Source organism: Canis lupus, chromosome X, assembly GCF_003254725.2.
Source record: "Canis lupus dingo isolate Sandy chromosome X, ASM325472v2, whole genome shotgun sequence".
NCBI classification, from domain to species: Eukaryota; Metazoa; Chordata; class Mammalia; order Carnivora; family Canidae; genus Canis; species Canis lupus.
Window position 1 is genome coordinate 1778488 of NC_064281.1, and position 18947 is coordinate 1797434.

Genomic DNA, 18947 nt, shown 5'->3' on the forward strand with positions numbered 1-18947 from the left:
TATAAGGCATAAAAACATTGCACCCAGTTGTGGACTGAATGTGTGTCCCCCTCCCCCCAAAAACTTGTATATGGAGGCGGGAGCCTTTGGGAGGTGATTGGGTTGGGATGAGGTCATGACGTTGGGGCTGTCATGGTGGGATTAGTGCCCTAATAAGAAAAGGAAGAGGGGCCAGAGCTCTCTTTCCCTCCACCATGAGAAGACATGGCAAGAAGGTGCCACCTGCAAGCCAGGGAGAGTCCTCACCAAGGACAAAATCCAGAATCTGGAAAAGTGGGATTGGATGTGGGCAGTCAGGTAGAAATCAAAATGCCATGTCTATGAAGGGAAGGAGAAACTCTTCTTCTACCAGCTTCAAGGGCTCCCAGCTGGGCTAAGACTGAAATTCAAATAAGACAGATTCACAGGACAAAACAAAACAAAACCCAAAGTTTTATTCCGTGAGCATGGAGGTCCAACAATGAGATTAAGACGTAAAGAACTAAGCAAGGTGGGCAGTGTTGATGCTTTTCAAAGAGATAATAAATCTCGTGAGTTATGGACAAGACAGAGAATGTCACTTTGGGAGCCCCAGTTAGTCAGGAATTCTAAACAGAATGTGAGCGGGGGTGGGGGTAGTAAATTCCTAAGGAGTAAAGAGCTCTGTTTATCCAGCCCTCTGGGCTCCGCATGTCCCATCTGTGGTGATAAGGATGTCTCCCTCTCTCCGAGGACAAGAGGGCACCTTGCACGCGGCAGATTCATTTCTCACCTGCAAGGGGACAGAGGAGGAGCTGAGTGTCCCATCTTTTAAGTGGCTTCTATTTAAAATATCAACATGTCAATGCGGCACATTTGGGGGCAGCCTGCCCTCAGCCCCTGCCACTATTGGGATTGAAGAGGCAATTAATGTCTCTGGGCATCATGTCCTGATGCATGAGCCTGGCTAAGATGGTGAGGGAGCCATGCAGGAGAAGCAAATCCATAACTTGAGGGGGAAATATCAAATTCAAGGTATCACCAGTGCATCGAATCATCGCACAGAACACTTTAAACACGATCTAATATGTTTTATGTTAACTGTATCTCGACAAAGCAGGGGGGCAAATAATCAATAAAGCTGGACGGAGTAAGTGTGGTGCACACATACAATGGAAATACCATTCATCTCTTCAAAAAGGGAAATTGTGCTTTGGCAATGACATGGATGAGCTTTTGAGACGTTTGCTCGGTGATGTGGGCCAACTGCAGAGTGACAAGAACCACAGGATTCTGGTTCACTGAGGGGAGTGTACCATGGTTATCTCCCAGGAGTAGACTAGGTTGGCTGTTTCTTCGGGGCTAGAGAGAGTAAAATGGGGAGATGGGGTTCGGCAGGTGTAAAGTATCAGTGGATCAAGATGATCATGCTGCAGACATCGGTTGTAGGCAACTTTCATGCAATGTGCCCGTAAAATTTTGTTCAACAGTGAATCTCATGGTTGGCGTTCTTACCACGGTGAAGACAAAATAGCGAGCTTTAAGCTGGCACCCAGGGACGCACATGGTCACCTGGGGATTCCGTTAAATGCAGATTCTAATCCAGCAGGTCCTGGCTGGGGCCTGAGATCTCCTGAGATCAACAAGCAGTTGGAGATGCAAGACAGTCTCCATGACATTTAGTAGATTGCTAAAAAGTAGTCTTCAGAAATTAAAATGTGAGTTGAACATAAGGGAAGAGGGCTACCCCTAGGTGTAAAACACAAAATGACATTAGGGGATCCAGCTCAGGCTGGGAAAATTGGGGAGTTTGGTGTTAGGAAGGGATGTATGAACCCCTTCCAGGAGGCCCTGGGATCCCAGGTCTGGGAGCGTGACCTTGTACCTGAAAGGAAGCAGCTGGTCCCCCAATGGTGGCAGGTGTTTGAACCATCATGGCAGGTCAGTGGGCATCCTCTGGCCTGAGCTTGGTGATGTTGTGTCCACAGGGAAGATGCCATGGAACTTCTTGCTCCTGATGCATAGGGATGGAAAGAAAGGCCGAAGAGCATTTCTACACCAAGCAGGGAGAAGGTGAGTGAGCATGGATGGTCCTTCTGTGGGGAGTTGATAATTGGATAATCCATAGAGATTAGAGGTCATGGGATCAGGGGAAGAGGGCTGTGTCTAAAGAAGAGGTTAGAGCTTCCATGCTGGGGTCATATCATGATGGTCAGTGAGTCAAAGTAGGGGGCTGGGATGCTCATGCCCAGTGAGGGGAGCATGGACTAGGGGGCGGGTAAGAAGCCCGTGATCCATCTCAGGCAATAAGATACAAAGATCTGATCTTGACTATGAGAGTTTTGGTGACAAGAGTCAGATGGGGTGGCCAGGGGAGCAGGGCATGGATAGGAAATGCATAAATGGAGCCTCTGAGAGATGGCTTGGGCACCAATCGAGAGTTGCCGCTCCTTCAAATGAGTGGCGTCACTTCCTAAAAGAAAAGGTTGAGGCGAGGCTAGGTTGAGGGGGCCGGCTAAGCGGTATGTGGTCCTTCCCGCACATGTACACGGCCGGACGCCCAAGGAGAACCAACCCATTCTGACTGCCCTGCCTCGCGGCTGTGCTGTGTTGGCGAAGTGATGGAAGCTTGGTCAGTCTCCGTTTATGGACGCGGGGGGTCCCCTGCCTCTATCCCACGAGAGCAGCGAGTTGAGGGGATTCCGACAGTGGGAAGAGCCGGGTGTTGTGTGTGGGTACATGTCGGACATCAGTGTCTCTCTCCCCCTATGACCCGGGGAAGCCTGCCCACACCTGGCTGAGTCCAGTGGGCCGACGACCGCCAAGGTTTGCCGTGGGAAGCATCCATCGTTTATCTTCATGCAAAGCCCACCTTGTAGTCCCGCTACAGGAGATTCCGTGGGCATCCCATACTCCAGCCCGCCCATGGATAGAACTGGCATGAGTCCCTTGCATTGTGCACATCGGCTGCTCATGCACCAGAAGCTCAGGGCACGTGGCTGCCACTGTGCCTGGCAGATGCCTTTCTCCCCTGCCTTTGTGATAAAACACTTTATGTGACATTCAAGCCTTGTGATTATGGTACCATGCCTCCCTCCAGCTCCTGGAGATGCCCAGAATCCCCAACAGCATTGGCGGCAGCTCTGGAGGTTTCCTTTTCCTTTAGCCAAAAGAGCTGGGTGCTGGGCGGGGAACATCTGGAATCCCCTAGTCTACCAGGACAGCTCGTTCCAAAGTGACTACATCCCAATAAAAGGGAAACCGAGACATCACACCTCCTTCCTTATGTGCGTGAAAGCTGTTACAGTCTTGGCTCGGGTCCCAGAGGCCGGCTTTCCATGTCCAGCTAGAGAGCCACGGCACAGCATCCTCTTTGCTTTCCAGTCTTCCCTTCTGCAGATCCCAAAAGTCGCTTCCTATCGAGTACACGACAACAGTCAACGTCAACATTAAAAAGAGATGAAGAAACAAGGCCAATAAATGGGTTTTGCAGCCTTCATCTGTGTTTTCTGTCCTGGGCATAGCAAAACCTGTGTTCCTGACACCCTACAGTCTCCCAGAAGAGGGACACTCAAATACATCCTAGTGAGGGTTAAAAAGTAAGTAAGTACATGGCCCCACCATTGAGGATCTTCGTCAAATATATATATATATATTTTTTTACCAGCAATTCTATGTCATAAACTTATTGACTTACTGTCCCATCCTCTTATTTTCATAAAATAGAAAAGTATGGTAGACACGGCACTTGAATTCCCAGGTTGGAAGATGAGAAGATACTTCTAAATAGATGAGAATGGAACAGATGAGATTGCCTGCTGACAAATCCATGAGACGCTTTGGAATGACTTTGTCTGGGGCCATTTTGACGTCCGTCTGCTGCCCTGTCCTCCCCGTCCAACTTCTTGCTGAATACCCCAATCTTCATGGTTGGGTTTATGTCCACAGAACTCTTGCATGAGGGAAGAGCAGAGCTCTATCACCAAAAAAATGCAAGGAGTCCGAATATATCATCTTGCGGTGACGACGATAACAACAAGAACACACCCTTTGTGTTGTGCGGGCAGAAACGCATGCGAAGGACACATAGAAATTGCTTTTAGGGTCACGAGAGTAGAGGAGCTCCATGAAGGAGGCAGAGCCACCGCTCAGGGGCACCTTCTCCATTCTTCCCTCTAGAAGTGGCCACAATTGGGAATGAGGACAGGAAGTTCCTGTAAGGGTCCTGCCCCCTTCCTCCAGCCCCACGATACGTGGTCCAGAAGTTGAATATGGAAACCAGATGGAGATACACGGCTGAGCCCGGGTGCCCTGCCATGGGGTCAACAAGGACCCTCCCAGACGAGTGACAATGGAACCCACAGAGGGCCATGCAGGGATCCGGGGGACACCGGCGACAGGAAACATTGACTCCAGGGTGCATGTTTAATTCCATCCAGGCAATGATTCACTCTCTGGTTTTCTCTTTGTCCAAAATACTTTGGCGCGTTAGGTAGAGAGAGAAAAATGTCAGGTCTTCCCTCCGCCGGAGAGAAACAACGTAGGATCTGGTGCAGCTCGTCCGAGAAAGGAATCAGCAGCTCCGTGACTCAAAAAAAAAAATGCAAATACAGTTTGGTGTTTCGTTATTGCAATGATGCCTGGTGGATACACAGAAACACTGGCTCCTGATACAATGGGGCACTGGAAGCGAGCCAGACGCGATTTCTTGTGTAAGATCTTGCAGAAGCTGAGCTGAAATGCTTCGTAGCACCCTATGAATAGCGGCAACAGTGATCCCAACGCCAGCGCGTGAACCAACCTCATAAATACGATCTGAGGGGGAGATGGTAACAACGCGGAGACGTGTGCGTCCAGAAGGCAACGTGAGATCGAACATGTTGTCTCTATTTGCAGGAGAAGATTTACTAACACACCAATCTGAACACTTAGCTTATTTATGATACATCATTTGCTGTGTAAATCGTTGTCGGCCGCAGCAGCATGCAGGGAAAGAGATTCATTTCATGGAGAAATGGCACATTAGGAATTCACTGTTTGCTTCTTTGCACGTGGCCTGAACGTAAGTGCCCTGATTCCCATCCACCCAAACGTCTTTGCTACGAACGTAAGAGCTCGCGGTCAGAGGGGGCGGGGGTGTCCAAGTCATAACCGGAAATTTCCAGACATCGTTCATCTGCTCCTTTTCAAGGGGGGACATTTCTAAATGATATGAAGGGGGCCAAAGATATTTTTTTTAAATCATTCATCTAAATGGAATAGTCGTTTCTCATTCATACGTAAGGAGTCCCCGAAGCAGGAACGTCATATGCCCCCATTGACTGGGAAGGTTTCTCCAGAATTCTGTGTCATCGAAATAAGGAAATGGATTGGGGAATGTGAATCTACATTCTGCAATGCAGATGAGACATTATTGTTCCAGAAAGTGGGAAATTTATTCTGATCACTCTGGGAAGACACGGCCCCCAATGAACAGCAGGCAGGTAGATTTGAGGGTACCTTTCAACCTAATATAACGTTTAGGACCACCGTTTGTTTTTTTTTAATAGAAAAGGGTCATGTGCCTCATTTGAAAACAGAGGTTGTTGGGGATCCCTGGGTGGCGCAGCGGTTTGGCGCCTACCTTTGGCCCAGGGCGCGATCCTGGAGACCCGGGATCAAATCCCACGTTGGGCTCCCGGTGCATGGAGCCTGCTTCTCCCTCTGCCTGTGTCCCTGCCTCTCTCTCTCTCTCTCTGTATGACTATCATAAATGAATAATTTAAAAAATTAAAAAAAAATAAAACAGAGGTTGTTGATAGAAACATGAAGTCTTGGAGGGCTAGGAGGGCAGAGAATTTTAGGGAACGGTCATCAGCATGATCGATTAGGGGGCTGGGATTGTAGGACCATATGCTTGCCCTGACTCTGTCTTTTTCTCTCTGTCTCCCTCTGGCATGTGAGAGCATGGTTACTAATTTTGGGCAATGCAATTTATTTAACATCAATCTCTCCCTGGCGTGCCTGGCTGGCTCAGTCGGTGGAGCACGCGACTCACGATCCCACGGCTGTAGGATTGAGACCTACATTGAGTGTAGAGATTGCTTCAAAATGAAATCTTAAAAAAAAATTTTTTTTTAAATAATAAATCTCTCCCAAATGAATGGATGGTTACCAGGTGGATGAGGGAAACAGGTGATGGTGATGAAGAGTGCACTTATGATGATGAGCACAGAGTCGTGCAGAGAACCGTTCGATCACAGTATGCACATCCGAAATGAATATAGCGCTGTACATTAACTCTACTGTGATTTAATTTTTTTTAATTTAAAAAAGGAAAAAAAAAAAGAAACATAAAATAAAATAAATCTGTACCCACCGGTGGCATCCCAAGACTGGACAAAGTGAGCAATATACTCTACATAGAAGAAAGAAGGGGATGCGTATCTGCAGGAAAATGTAAACGTAATAGGAGAAGTCACCCAAAATGTGTGTTATTCAATTCCCACCTAGCACCGGGGATAGTTAACCTTATCGATGATGCAACAGTCCAGCCTGAGAACGTGTTTTGTTCATGCAAGTCGTAAAATAAATCGCTACAGTTCCTATGCTGTCGTGATAATACGGTGCGTAACGGAGCTTCAGGTCACTGTGCTTGTACCGATTGTGTTTTAATGGGTATGGTCTCTTGCACGGCAGTGAGTTCAGGAAACTCAGGGCAAACCCCAACATGGAGAACGTCCACACACGTGTGTTCACTCTCAGCTGTTCACAGTCGTGCAAGTGCACTGCGGGCACCGTTGTGTGTGCACACGTCTCATACCCCCACGTCCTCCCGGGGGTACAGAGCGGAAATCACTCATGGGAAGTCGTTTTTAAAGAAAGATGTAACATAGCTTAGTCCCAGTCGATATTATTATTATTATTATTATTATTATTATTAGTTCCTTTAACACCATCAGAAGCGTTAATAAATGAAAGTCTTCGCCGGGCACGATCGTTAGGCTTTATCATCTTATGGTCGCTAAGAACAAAGTTGCTGTCTTGCAGAAGGGGATTTGCAAAGCAATGCATGCAGGCTGTGCCACATGTTGTACCATTCTGTGTTTGCTCTGGGGACGATGGAGGCCATGGATGCTGGTGTCCATCCCTACGTGGCATTGGGTCCTCTGCTGAGTGACTGCAGGAAGGCTCCATAAGTCACCCATTGCTGCGTAACAAGTTTCCCCAAAGTTTAGACGCTTCAAAGAAGAAACATTCACCGTGGCACACAGTTTTTGAGGGTCATGAGCTTCTTGCAGGGGCTTCCAGCTCATGAGGTTGCAGCCAAGATGCCGGTGGAGGCTGCCATCACTGGAAAGCAAGAGTGGCCAGTAGCATCCCCGTTGGAAGAAAGACTTCCTCGGTCCCTTGTGATGTGGACCTTGCCCAAAGGTTGCCTGTGACAGGGCTGCTGGCTTCCCCCAGCATGAAGGGTTCAGCGGGGATGGTGAGCAAGATGGAGGTTGTATTGTGTTTCGTAATGTAGGCGTCCAAGTGCCGTCCCTTCTGCCATATTGGTGACAGGGAGCAAGTCTGGGGATGTCTGGGACACACACACCAGTCTGCAGCATGAATATCAGCAGGGCAAGGCCATGAAGAACCACTCTGGGGGCTGACCACCCCACAAAGAATGACCCGAGAGAACCACTCATTGAGAAATACCCCATGGGACTTTGTGGGAGCAAGAGGCAAATATGTCTTGTCCGCATTCCCTGAGTTTGGGGATTATTTTTAGAACACGTAGCATGCGTTTCTCTACACCACATTCTTTTCTGAGACTTTCAAGTGGGAGTTTTCAAGATGAAAAATGACACTCTGGAAAGAGAAGCTTTGCTTCTGATTGTGCCTTCCCTGGGTTCGTGCTGGCACTTTTCTCGATCTGTTCCCTGCAACGGGTCCACCTATGTGGCCACAAGGACATGTCTGCTGCCCAGACTGGGAGTTAGTCTGCTGCGCAAGTCGAAAGAATTTTCATTTTTCGCAACAGCTAAACCAAAGCCAGATTCTGTGAACGGTTTCGCTGTTTTTTAGTACATTATTGCAGATACTGTAATGTCAATGCCTTGCTGCTTCCTCCTACACACGCAAAAGTGAAAATCAGGGCTGATTGTGTGTTTCTGAGTTTACGCATCACATGACAGGAGGAGGTATCCAATCCAGCAGATGCAGCCCTAAGTATGGGAATGATTCAAACCACCTAGTGCTTACACCTCTTGCACGCAGACACCATCTGAGACATTTGGGGAGCTTTTGCTAGTGTGTCTCCAGGAACAAAAGGTGAATTTTCAGATGAAAACTGTTAAATGTTTCCTCAGGCATCATTTATGTGCATCATATCGATTATGAAACATCCTGACCGTCCACACTGTAGTTACAGGAAGGGCCCTTGGGGGTGTGTGTGAGTGCATGAATGTAAGCATGTGTGTGCGTCAGAGTGTGTGTGTGCAAGCACATGCATGTGCAAAGGGTGTGTGTATAGGAGAGTGATTTGTGTCATGCGTGCACAAGTGTGTGCATGCATGTGGGGTATGTGGTCTATCATGTGCATGTGTGTGAGTGCATGAATATGGGCATGTGTGTGTAAGCACATGCATGTGCAAAGGGTGCGTGTGTGTTTTAGTTATTTGTGTCATGAGTGCAAGTGTGTGCATGCATGTGGGGTATGTGGCCTATCATGTGCATGTGTGTGATGCATGAATATGGGCACACGTGTGTGCCAGCATATGTGTGTGGTGTGTGTGCAAGCACATGCACATATGCAGGGAGTATGCATCTGAGTATGTGGATGAGTGTGTAGTCTGTGCTGTGTGTATATGAGTCACGTGTGCAGAATGTGTGCTGCATGTGTAATGTGTGTGTGTGTAGCCTGTCATGTGCATGTGTGCATGCATGTGGTATGTGGTTGTGCACATGTACGGTCTGTGTCCTGTGTGCATAGTGTGTGGTACGTGTACATGTGCAGCATGTGTGCTGGAGAAGCCCAGAGAGATGTGACCACTGAGGAGAGTGTGCACATCGATGCACAACCCAACACGGGTGTGCTTGTTCTAAAGCAGCCAGGACCACAGAGAGGAAGGAGCCTGAGCAAACGCCTGTAGCCCAGGACCATCCGAGGGGCCGGGGCTCCTCTGTAGGCAGATGTGGAGGGAAGGTTCCAGAATGATCCTTCTCTTTTAAAATGAATGGAAACAAAACAAACACACATGCGAAGAAGCAGGCACATTTTGAGTTTACCCAAATAGCCAGGCTTTTTGCTGAGAAAATGCTTTCAGTGTCACCAAAAGCCTCAGAGAAGGGGCTCATGGTGGGGGGGACGGCAGCTGGGAGACGCCGCTGCTCGCCGCTGCTTTGACCCAAGTGTGTTGCAAGGCCGAGGCCCACGGCATCCAGACTTGACAGCAAACAGCCTTTTCCCACCAACTGCACAGTTTGCAGCCAAACCAGAAAGGAGCCTGAGTGTAAACAATCAATAACTCACTTGCAAGGCCTTTGAGTTGGCTTCAGCGTGGCCAGCAGCACGTCTTCAGCAGCTCCGTCGGCTAAGGAAGGGGTCAGGGGGACGGGGGCTCCAGCCATCACGGGCCTGCCGGGGAGCTTTTGCTCTCTGTTTGTAAGCAGAAGTTGATCTGGGTACGGCTGGAGCATTTCCCACTTCCTGGGACCCATCTGTGCCTCTGGACTCTGGGGGGATGTTGGGCAATTGCCTTGAACCCAAGCAGTGCATATGATTCAGATCAAGTCATAAAAAATGACCCAAGATTAGGAAAAGGAGGATGAGCCGGAGAGAGGAATTTACCGTTGGTTCTGTGCACACACCAAGAGGCAATTAACTCTCACAAAGATCCACGTGATCAGAGTTTTATTTTTCTTTCATTGGTTGTTCATTGCCTGGAACCTTCGAAACCATGCAAACAAACCTAATCGAGGCTTTCTGTGTGCTGACTATTGTGCTGCAACCACGTCCATCCTCAAAGGAGATTCGGTTTCTTAGGCATTTGTGTAAGTCTACAAGAAAACATAACTTCAATGGATGGAAGTCTTTTTTCTTTTCTTTTCTTTTCTTTTCTTTTCTTTTCTTTTCTTTTCTTTTCTTTTCTTTCTTTTTTTTTTTTTTTTACCAAAAGTGGTAAAGTGGGACTAGACCAGGGGTTGGCAAACTTTCTTAGCGAGCAACAGAGCAAAGGTTTTCAGCTTTGTGAGTCACTGGGTGTCTGTTGCAACAACCTAACTCTCGTGGAATGCAAACACGGTCATAGGTAATATGCAAATAAGTGGGTAAGGCTGTGTGTCAATAAAACTTTATTTGCACAAGCAATGGCGAGGCCAGATGTGACCCACGAGCCTTAATTCCCTTACCCCGGAGGAGGTTCTGATTCCTTACAGTCCACCGATCTGTCAACTCAAACTTGAGCCATGTGCTTCCCTTATTCTGATCCATAGTGGCAACTGGAAAATACAAACACAACAGACACCTCCCTTTCACAGATACAATAACGGGAGACCGGGAATCTGGTCTATAGAAATCATATGGCAACTTAGGCCAACACTTGCTTATTAGCGGAAAGTTCTGGAGGTTAGTTGAGGCGCGGTGTGACTGGGACCTCTGTTCAGGGTCCCACCAGGCTGAAGTCAAGCTTCTCATCTGCAGCTCGGGGCCTCCTCCAAGTCCCTGTTGTTTGTGGGAAGAATTCAGCACCTTGCGTGGGAGGTCGGGGGTGTCTGTTTCCTCCTGATGATCAGTGGGGAGTGGCTCTGAGCTCATGGAGATGCCCACATTCCAACCAGCAACAGAGAACCCCCTGACGTGAACCATCTCCTCACTGTCAATCTCTGTGATCTGAGTCTCTTTCAACAGGAAGCGCTTTCCATTTCTCGTTAGGGGTTCTCCGGATTCGGTGAGGCTCACCGAGATCCTCTAGGTAAAGGTCAACTGATTTGACCCAATAATGACATCTGCAAAGTTCCTGATGGCTGCACCTCGATTGGGGTGTGATTGAATCATGGGGAGAAGCTGCGTGTCCTGTCGGGCAGCAGGGATCAGAGGGACATCCTAGGCTTCCATCTGCCACCGTGCTTTATTTCTTTGGTTCATCATCTGCCTGCCTCTTTCTCTTAATGGGTTGATGGTTGTTTTTTTTTTTTTTAAAGATTTTATTTATTTATTCATGAGAGACATACAGAGAGAGGCAGAGACACAGGCAGAGGGAGAAGCAGGCTCCACGCAGAGAGCCCAACATGGGACCTGATCCGGGACTCCAGGATCACACCCTGGGCCAAAGGCAGGCACTAAACCGCTGAGCCACCCCGGGCTGCCCGGGTTGATAGTTTCTTTGAGCCCATGTGACACTGTAGGTTTCGCTGGGAAGGAAGCACACTTGACAGGATCTGATCCACTGACCACTCTTAGTGGGATTTTACTGCACAAATCCTGTGGATGTGACAGTTGCCCAGTCCTTAAAGCTGTGCACGATAAGACGTCAGATAAGACGCCTGATTATTTTTTTTATGTCTTATAACAAAACATCGGTATCTGGAATATCTGCAAAAGTAGCCAGTGATGTGTTGCAAATGGCTAACGTGTGATGCCATGGAGTTGCATGTGGGTACAAGACGCATCCAATGGCCACCGGGAATGGTGGATCGTAATTTGACAAAGTGTGAAATGCTGATTGATATAAGCTCCCACGCACATGGCAACCACCCTTTGTGTAGCCCCCATGCACCAGATTTTGGTGTTGTATCAGAGAAGAGTATCCACGATGATCTAAAAACTCTAAAAACAAAACAAAACAAAACAAAATAATTAAAAATAAAAATAAAAAAAAAGAAAAAGTCTGAAAACACTCCTCTCTTTCCCAAAGATGCACCTGGGTGAGGATGAACTTTATTTCATATCCTCCCTCCAAAACAGTGTATTGACCACAGGTTGATGCCAAAGTGGATACGCAAACTCCGTTCTCTTGAATTCAGCCAGACGGTTGCAAAAAAAAAAAAAAAGAGAGAGATAAAATTATGTCACTCTGCTTGCTTGCTTGTTCCCGTTTTGGAACAACATCATTATTTTTCCTTTAAAAAAAGTATTATTTTGTAATACACTGGATAGTTGTCTTTATGGCTTTAAAATGAAATCATGTGTTTTTCATTGCTCGGTTGTAATTGCTGATATGGTCATGAGTGGTAGATACAAATGTCCATTAACCAAAACTCTTTGGGGTCCTTGATAAAAGAAAAGCCTTGATGATGGAAAGAGTTTCTGAAACCAAAAAAATCTTTGGGTATTTGTGGTTCGAGACGTGGAAGCAAAGAAATGAGAGGTTGTTGCATATGTGGTTTAAAGCCTAGGGGAGAAGTCTGATATGCATGTAGATTCAAACACGTCCATATCCGTATATATGTCCATAAATATGGACATGAGTGTGGATACACATGGGGATATGGACATATATGTCCATGCAGAGATGTATATCATGTCTGCAAAATATCTATGAATAGACGTTGATTCACTGATGACTAAGTGGTACTTGGACTTGTGTGTGGGTCTGTGGCATCGTGTCAATGGAGAATAAGGAATTGGAACCACATGGAGCTTGCAAAGGACCCTTGAAGCCTAAGGAACACTCCAGAGTATCGTGTAGGATGGTGGAAAACTTCTACGTCTCGAGCTGAATGGTGGGCCCATGAGCATCTTCCCAAATCTTCTCTGGAATCTCTCTAAAATCTGGTTGCAACATTTAACAGCCAAGACAGCTCTGCCCAATGATAAAGAAAGAGATGGCAGCAGGATTGGAAAAATAATGTGGAGTATCATAGTTTTGGTTTGCTTCTGATCCTGGAGGCTGAGAGTCTGAGGTCCAGGTGGCGTAGAGGCTGGTTCTCCTTGAAGCCTCTCTCTTGGGTATGTAGACCCTGTGTTCTCCTCATGTCCTTACATGGTCATCCCTCTGGATGTGTCTGCGTCCTCATCCCCTCTTCTTATAGGATCCCCATCCTATGGGATCACAGCCCACATGACTGACCTCATTGTGCCTCAATCCCCTCTTTAGAGACCCCACTCCCAAAGAGAGTCCCATTCTGAGGTCCTGGGGATTGGGACCTCAACATATGAAATTTGGGGAGACTCAGTCTAGTGCCTCACAATCACAAAGTTCAAGGAGCAGGAGCATTTCAAGGAGCACCCAGCGCTGCTATGGAATCAGTAGGAACGGGATGGCAAAGGCCCACGTCCTCTATAGATGTTTGGGGAATGGGAAGTTTCAAGGCCACCGCAAAGTAGCTGGAGATGGCAATGAGCTCAGAGGAGGTGAGTGACCGAACCCATGAGCAGGAACAGACAGAGGGGCTTGGAGATGATCCAGGAGAGCAAGGCCTGCCCAGCCACCTGCTAAACCCCATGAAGGTCTCCCCTAGGAGCACTGCTGTCCATATGGGAATCCCTTGGGCCACCACACCAAGCATGCCCTCTGTCTCGGCCAGTCCTCGCCCCACATCCAAACCATGAAAGCACAGAACAGCACCTGGGCACTGCGGCTGGCGAGTGTTCTGGAAGGCCCCTCCCTACAATGGGAGGCGCTCAGCTCTAACTGCTGCTGAAACCATCCGGTGGTGGGAGGCATGCACGATACCGTTGAGAGTGCTGAACAGTGTGTACAGGGCTGAGGTCAGGGATGGGTTATCGCTCATATTTGGCAGCAAATTTTGGGAGCCTTGAGTCTGTTGTTCATATGCCTTGGAGCTTATGTGACAGTGCAGCGTCGTGGGGCTCTGGATGGAGACTTTCTGGCTCTCCTCTCTGCAGTGGGGATCCAACTTTAAGGCTCCAAGGAATTTAAGGCTTTGTTTAGAGGAAGCAATTGCAGATAGGATCTGCAGCCCGGAACTCTGCAACACCTCTGATTGGGGGGGGGGGCAGTGCTTATCACAGCTTTTATGACCTCTACCCCAGCCCCCCCAGGAGTGTGACATGCACCAGAAAGGCTGTAACCTTCCCCACCCCTGCACCCTCTCCCTAACAGAATGGATCAACAAAACAGGGTGTGTTTGTGCCCTCTGGCTGCCGCCAGGAAACTGTAGGCTGGGGTGTCATGGCCTTTGCAGATGGCTCCAGAGATGGGACGTGGGAGGTAGAGGCATGGGCAGGGCGGGTTCCTTGTGGAAGCTCCAGGAGAGGGTCTGTTCCGCACCCCTCACCAGCATCTGGGGGCTGCCGGCAATCCTTAGCATGCCTTGGATGGTAGACGCGTCCCCCCAATGCCTGCCTCCACTGTCACATGCTGTCTGGGTCTCTTCAGTGTTTTGACAGATGCTGGTCCTTGATTTTAGAGTTTTCCCTATTCCAACAGGACCTCCTCTTTACTAAATAAATCTGCAAAAATCGTATTTCCAAAGATAGTCCCATTCTGCAGTTGGAAGTGGACACGAATTTGGAGGAGATGCTACACAATGAGCACGCTGGCTTCCTTCCCTCCCATCAGTTGGACAAGAAATGTGGTTTCACGTTTCCCCCCCATCCTCATCCTCACTCAGAAAAATAAATGTTTCTTTTGAATTGCAAGACCCGTGTGCCAAGTCCCAGCTCAGAGGGATGGGAGGGGGCCATGACTTCTCATGATGTGGTTCACGCACAGCTCTCCTGAAATCCATGATTGCATTTCCAAATGAGATTTGTAGAAATATCACAGCAGTGTTGATGGGGCCTGGCCAATATTTACACACACATTCACTCACAAAGAAAATCTGAGACCTTTCTCTTCCTCTACACCAAACCCCGCCCGCACAGGGTAGAGATGGTCTTCACCACAGCCATCTTTGTGTTATCTGTACGCAGAATGCATTGATTCTCACTAATCTGACCATTTAAGGTTGTCCAGAGGACAATTTGTGTCTCCAGGCTGCATAGCTGCTTTGCTTCTCTGTGACCGCAGGGTGGACCTCAAAGGCAAGCTGTGCATCTGTTGGCTTAAATGCTTCAATGCCACAGGGAGAAGAGGTCTCTGCATGCACGAACTTGACCTGGACTGTTGATGAACCGTGCTAATAAAGTGCCATTTATCAACTGTCAGGAAGTTATGGACAATTTATCTAGATTGTGTAGGTTCAGGAGGTAGCTGTGTGGGCTACATAAAGGGCCTTCTGCTTACATGACAAGGGACAGACAGATGGCCGTAGGGCTGGAAGCCACAAGATGAGCTCATGTAGGAGTGAAGGGACATCTAGTGCTGTGCTTGCTTCCCATTCTGGCCAGAGAGCTATGGCTTGCCTGGAGGCATTCCACAGAGCTGTAGGTGATCTGCTCAAGGCTGTACTGGGTGGCTCTGAAGGTGCTTGTGGCAGAGGGGACACTGGTGACCCAGGAGTCTGACGATGGAGCCTCAGCTCTGAAGAGCTGGGCTGAATTCCATGCAGTCAAGGGTGGAGGAAGGAAATGGGAATAGAGATCTGGGAGATGGTAGGTCCCAAGAATGCACTGGAAGGGGTCTGAATGTTACCCTGAGTGTGATGGGAGGACGTTAATTAAGAGCATGGAATGGGCTGGTTGACATTTTTGAGCATATTCTGGCTGCTGTGTAGACAGAAGATTAGGGAGGCAAACACGGCTCATTATGGGGATGTGAGTGAAAGAAAAATATGGATTTGAGAAGTGGCTTTATTGGAAATGAAGGGAATGGACAGACTCAGAGCACCCATTGGGACATGTCTATCATCCTATCAACTGGATACTTGTCTAGGACAGAAAAAAGAAAGAAAATAGGTTGGGAATTTGTCTCGGGTTTTGTTCTTGAAGAACTAGGTCAATGGCGATGGCCTTGTGACATATGGAGCCAAGAAAAGAAGCCGGCCAGGAATCGGTCTTAGGTTTTGAACAACTGGGTTAGGAGTCATGGCCATTATTCACATATGCTGGACTGAGGGTGGAGCAGGTAAAACAGGGCAGGAGCATGAGTTCTTCTTCAGACATAAAATGTTTGAGATTTGTGCCATGTATCCAAGCGTGGATAGCAAGGGGGAATCACAGGAGGTGCCATACATGTGTGTTGGCTTCAGTAACATATATTTGAGAGCCAGGTGTATGTAAGTAATGCCCAGGACCAGAGTGGCTTCCAAATTCTGCAAATAATGCTCAGAAACAAAGATGCCTCCTCAATTCTGCAAATAATGCTCAGAAACAGAGTGGCTCCTAAGTTCTGCAAATAACGCTCAGAAACCAGAGTGGCTTCCAAATTCTGCAAATAATACTCAGAAACCAAGATGGCTCCCCAATTCTGCAAATAATGCTCAGAAACCAGAGTGGCCTCCAAATTCTGCAAATAATGCTCAGAAACCAAGATGGCTCCTCAATTCTGCAAATAATGCTCAGAAACAGAGTGGCTCCTAAGTTCTGCAAATAACGCTCAGAAACCAGAGTGGCCTCCAAATTCTGCAAATAAAGCTCAGAAAACAGAGTGGCCTCCAAATTCTGCAAATAATGCTCAGAAACCAAGATGGCTCCTCAATTCTGCAAATAATGCTCAGAAAACAGAGTGGCTCCTAAGTTCTGCAAATAACGCTCAGAAACCAGAGTGGCTTCCAAATTCTGCAAATAATACTCAGAAACCAAGATGGCTCCCCAATTCTGCAAATAATGCTCAGAAACCAGAGTGGCCTCCAAATTCTGCAAATAACGCTCAGAAACCAAGATGGCTCCTCAATTCTGCAAATAATGCTCAGAAACCAGAGTGGCCTCCAAATTCTGCAAATAACGCTCAGAAAACAGAGTGGCTTCCAAATTCTGCAAATAATGCTCAGAAACAAAGATGCCTCCTCAATTCTGCAAATAATGCTCAGAAACAGAGTGGCTCCTAAGTTCTGCAAATAACGCTCAGAAACCAGAGTGGCTTCCAAATTCTGCAAATAATACTCAGAAACCAAGATGGCTCCCCAATTCTGCAAATAATGCTCAGAAACCAGAGTGGCCTCCAAATTCTGCAAATAATGCTCAGAAACCAAGATGGCTCCTCAATTCTGCAAATAATGCTCAGAAACAGAGTGGCTCCTAAGTTCTGCAAATAACGCTCAGAAACCAGAGTGGCCTCCAAATTCTGCAAATAAAGCTCAGAAAACAGAGTGGCCTCCAAATTCTGCAAATAATGCTCAGAAACCAAGATGGCTCCTCAATTCTGCAAATAATGCTCAGAAAACAGAGTGGCTCCTAAGTTCTGCAAATAACGCTCAGAAACCAGAGTGGCTTCCAAATTCTGCAAATAATACTCAGAAACCAAGATGGCTCCCCAATTCTGCAAATAATGCTCAGAAACCAGAGTGGCCTCCAAATTCTGCAAATAACGCTCAGAAACCAAGATGGCTCCTCAATTCTGCAAATAATGCTCAGAAACCAGAGTGGCCTCCAAATTCTGCAAATAACGCTCAGAAAACAGAGTGGCTTCCAAATTCTGCAAATAATGCTCAGAAACCAGAGTGGCCTCCAAATTCCGCAAATAACACTCAGAAAACAGAGTGGCCTACAAATTCTGCAAATAATGCTCAGAAACCAAGATGGCTCCTCAATTCTGCAAATAATGCTCAGAAACCAGAGTGGCCTCCAAATTCTGTAAATAACGCTCAGAAAACAGAGTGGCTTCCAAATTCTGCAAATAATGCTCAGAAACCAAGATGGCTCCTCAATTCTGCAAATAATGCTCAGAAACAGAGTGGCTCCTAAGTTCTGCAAATAACGCTCAGAAACCAGAGTGGCCTCCAAATTCTGCAAATAAAGCTCAGAAAACAGAGTGGCCTCCAAATTCTGCAAATAATGCTCAGAAACCAAGATGGCTCCTCAATTCTGCAAATAATGCTCAGAAACAGAGTGGCTCCTAAGTTCTGCAAATAACGCTCAGAAACCAGAGTGGCTTCCAAATTCTGCAAATAATACTCAGAAACCAAGATGGCTCCCCAATTCTGCAAATAATGCTCAGAAACCAGAGTGGCCTCCAAATTCTGCAAATAATACTCAGAAACCAAGATGGCTCCCCAATTCTGCAAATAATGCTCAGAAACCAGAGTGGCCTCCAAATTCTGCAAATAACGCTCAGAAACCAAGATGGCTCCTCAATTCTGCAAATAATGCTCAGAAACCAGAGTGGCCTCCAAATTCTGCAAATAACGCTCAGAAAACAGAGTGGCTTCCAAATTCTGCAAATAATGCTCAGAAACAAAGATGCCTCCTCAATTCTGCAAATAATGCTCAGAAACAGAGTGGCTCCTAAGTTCTGCAAATAACGCTCAGAAACCAGAGTGGCTTCCAAATTCTGCAAATAATACTCAGAAACCAAGATGGCTCCCCAATTCTGCAAATAATGCTCAGAAACCAGAGTGGCCTCCAAATTCCGCAAATAACACTCAGAAAACAGAGTGGCCTACAAATTCTGCAAATAATGCTCAGAAACCAAGATGGCTCCTCAATTCTGCAAATAATGCTCAGAAACCAGAGTGGCCTCCAAATTCTGTAAATAACGCTCAGAAAACAGAGTGGCTTCCAAATTCTGCAAATAATACTCAGAAACCAAGATGGCTCCTCAATTCTGCAAATAATGCTCAGAAACAGAGTGGCTCCTAAGTTCTGCAAATAACGCTCAGAAACCAGAGTGGCCTCCAAATTCTGCAAATAAAGCTCAGAAAACAGAGTGGCCTCCAAATTCTGCAAATAATGCTCAGAAACCAAGATGGCTCCTCAATTCTGCAAATAATGCTCAGAAACAGAGTGGCTCCTAAGTTCTGCAAATAACGCTCAGAAACCAGAGTGGCTTCCAAATTCTGCAAATAATACTCAGAAACCAAGATGGCTCCCCAATTCTGCAAATAATGCTCAGAAACCAGAGTGGCCTCCAAATTCTGCAAATAATACTCAGAAACCAAGATGGCTCCCCAATTCTGCAAATAATGCTCAGAAACCAGAGTGGCCTCCAAATTCTGCAAATAACGCTCAGAAACCAAGA

At 47.2% G+C, this 18947-nt stretch overlaps 1 long non-coding RNA gene across 1 annotated transcript; it reads right to left on the minus strand.

Annotated features, from left to right (window-relative positions):
• Positions 1–412: 412 nt before the first annotated feature.
• On the minus strand, positions 413–10329 carry LOC112652231 (uncharacterized). The gene is made up of 3 exons (XR_003131300.3): positions 9458–10329; positions 1844–1972; positions 413–751 (listed from the first exon to the last, which is right to left on the minus strand). It is a non-coding gene; the product is annotated as an uncharacterized LOC112652231 (long non-coding RNA).
• Between the last annotated feature and the right edge of the window lie 8618 nt (positions 10330–18947).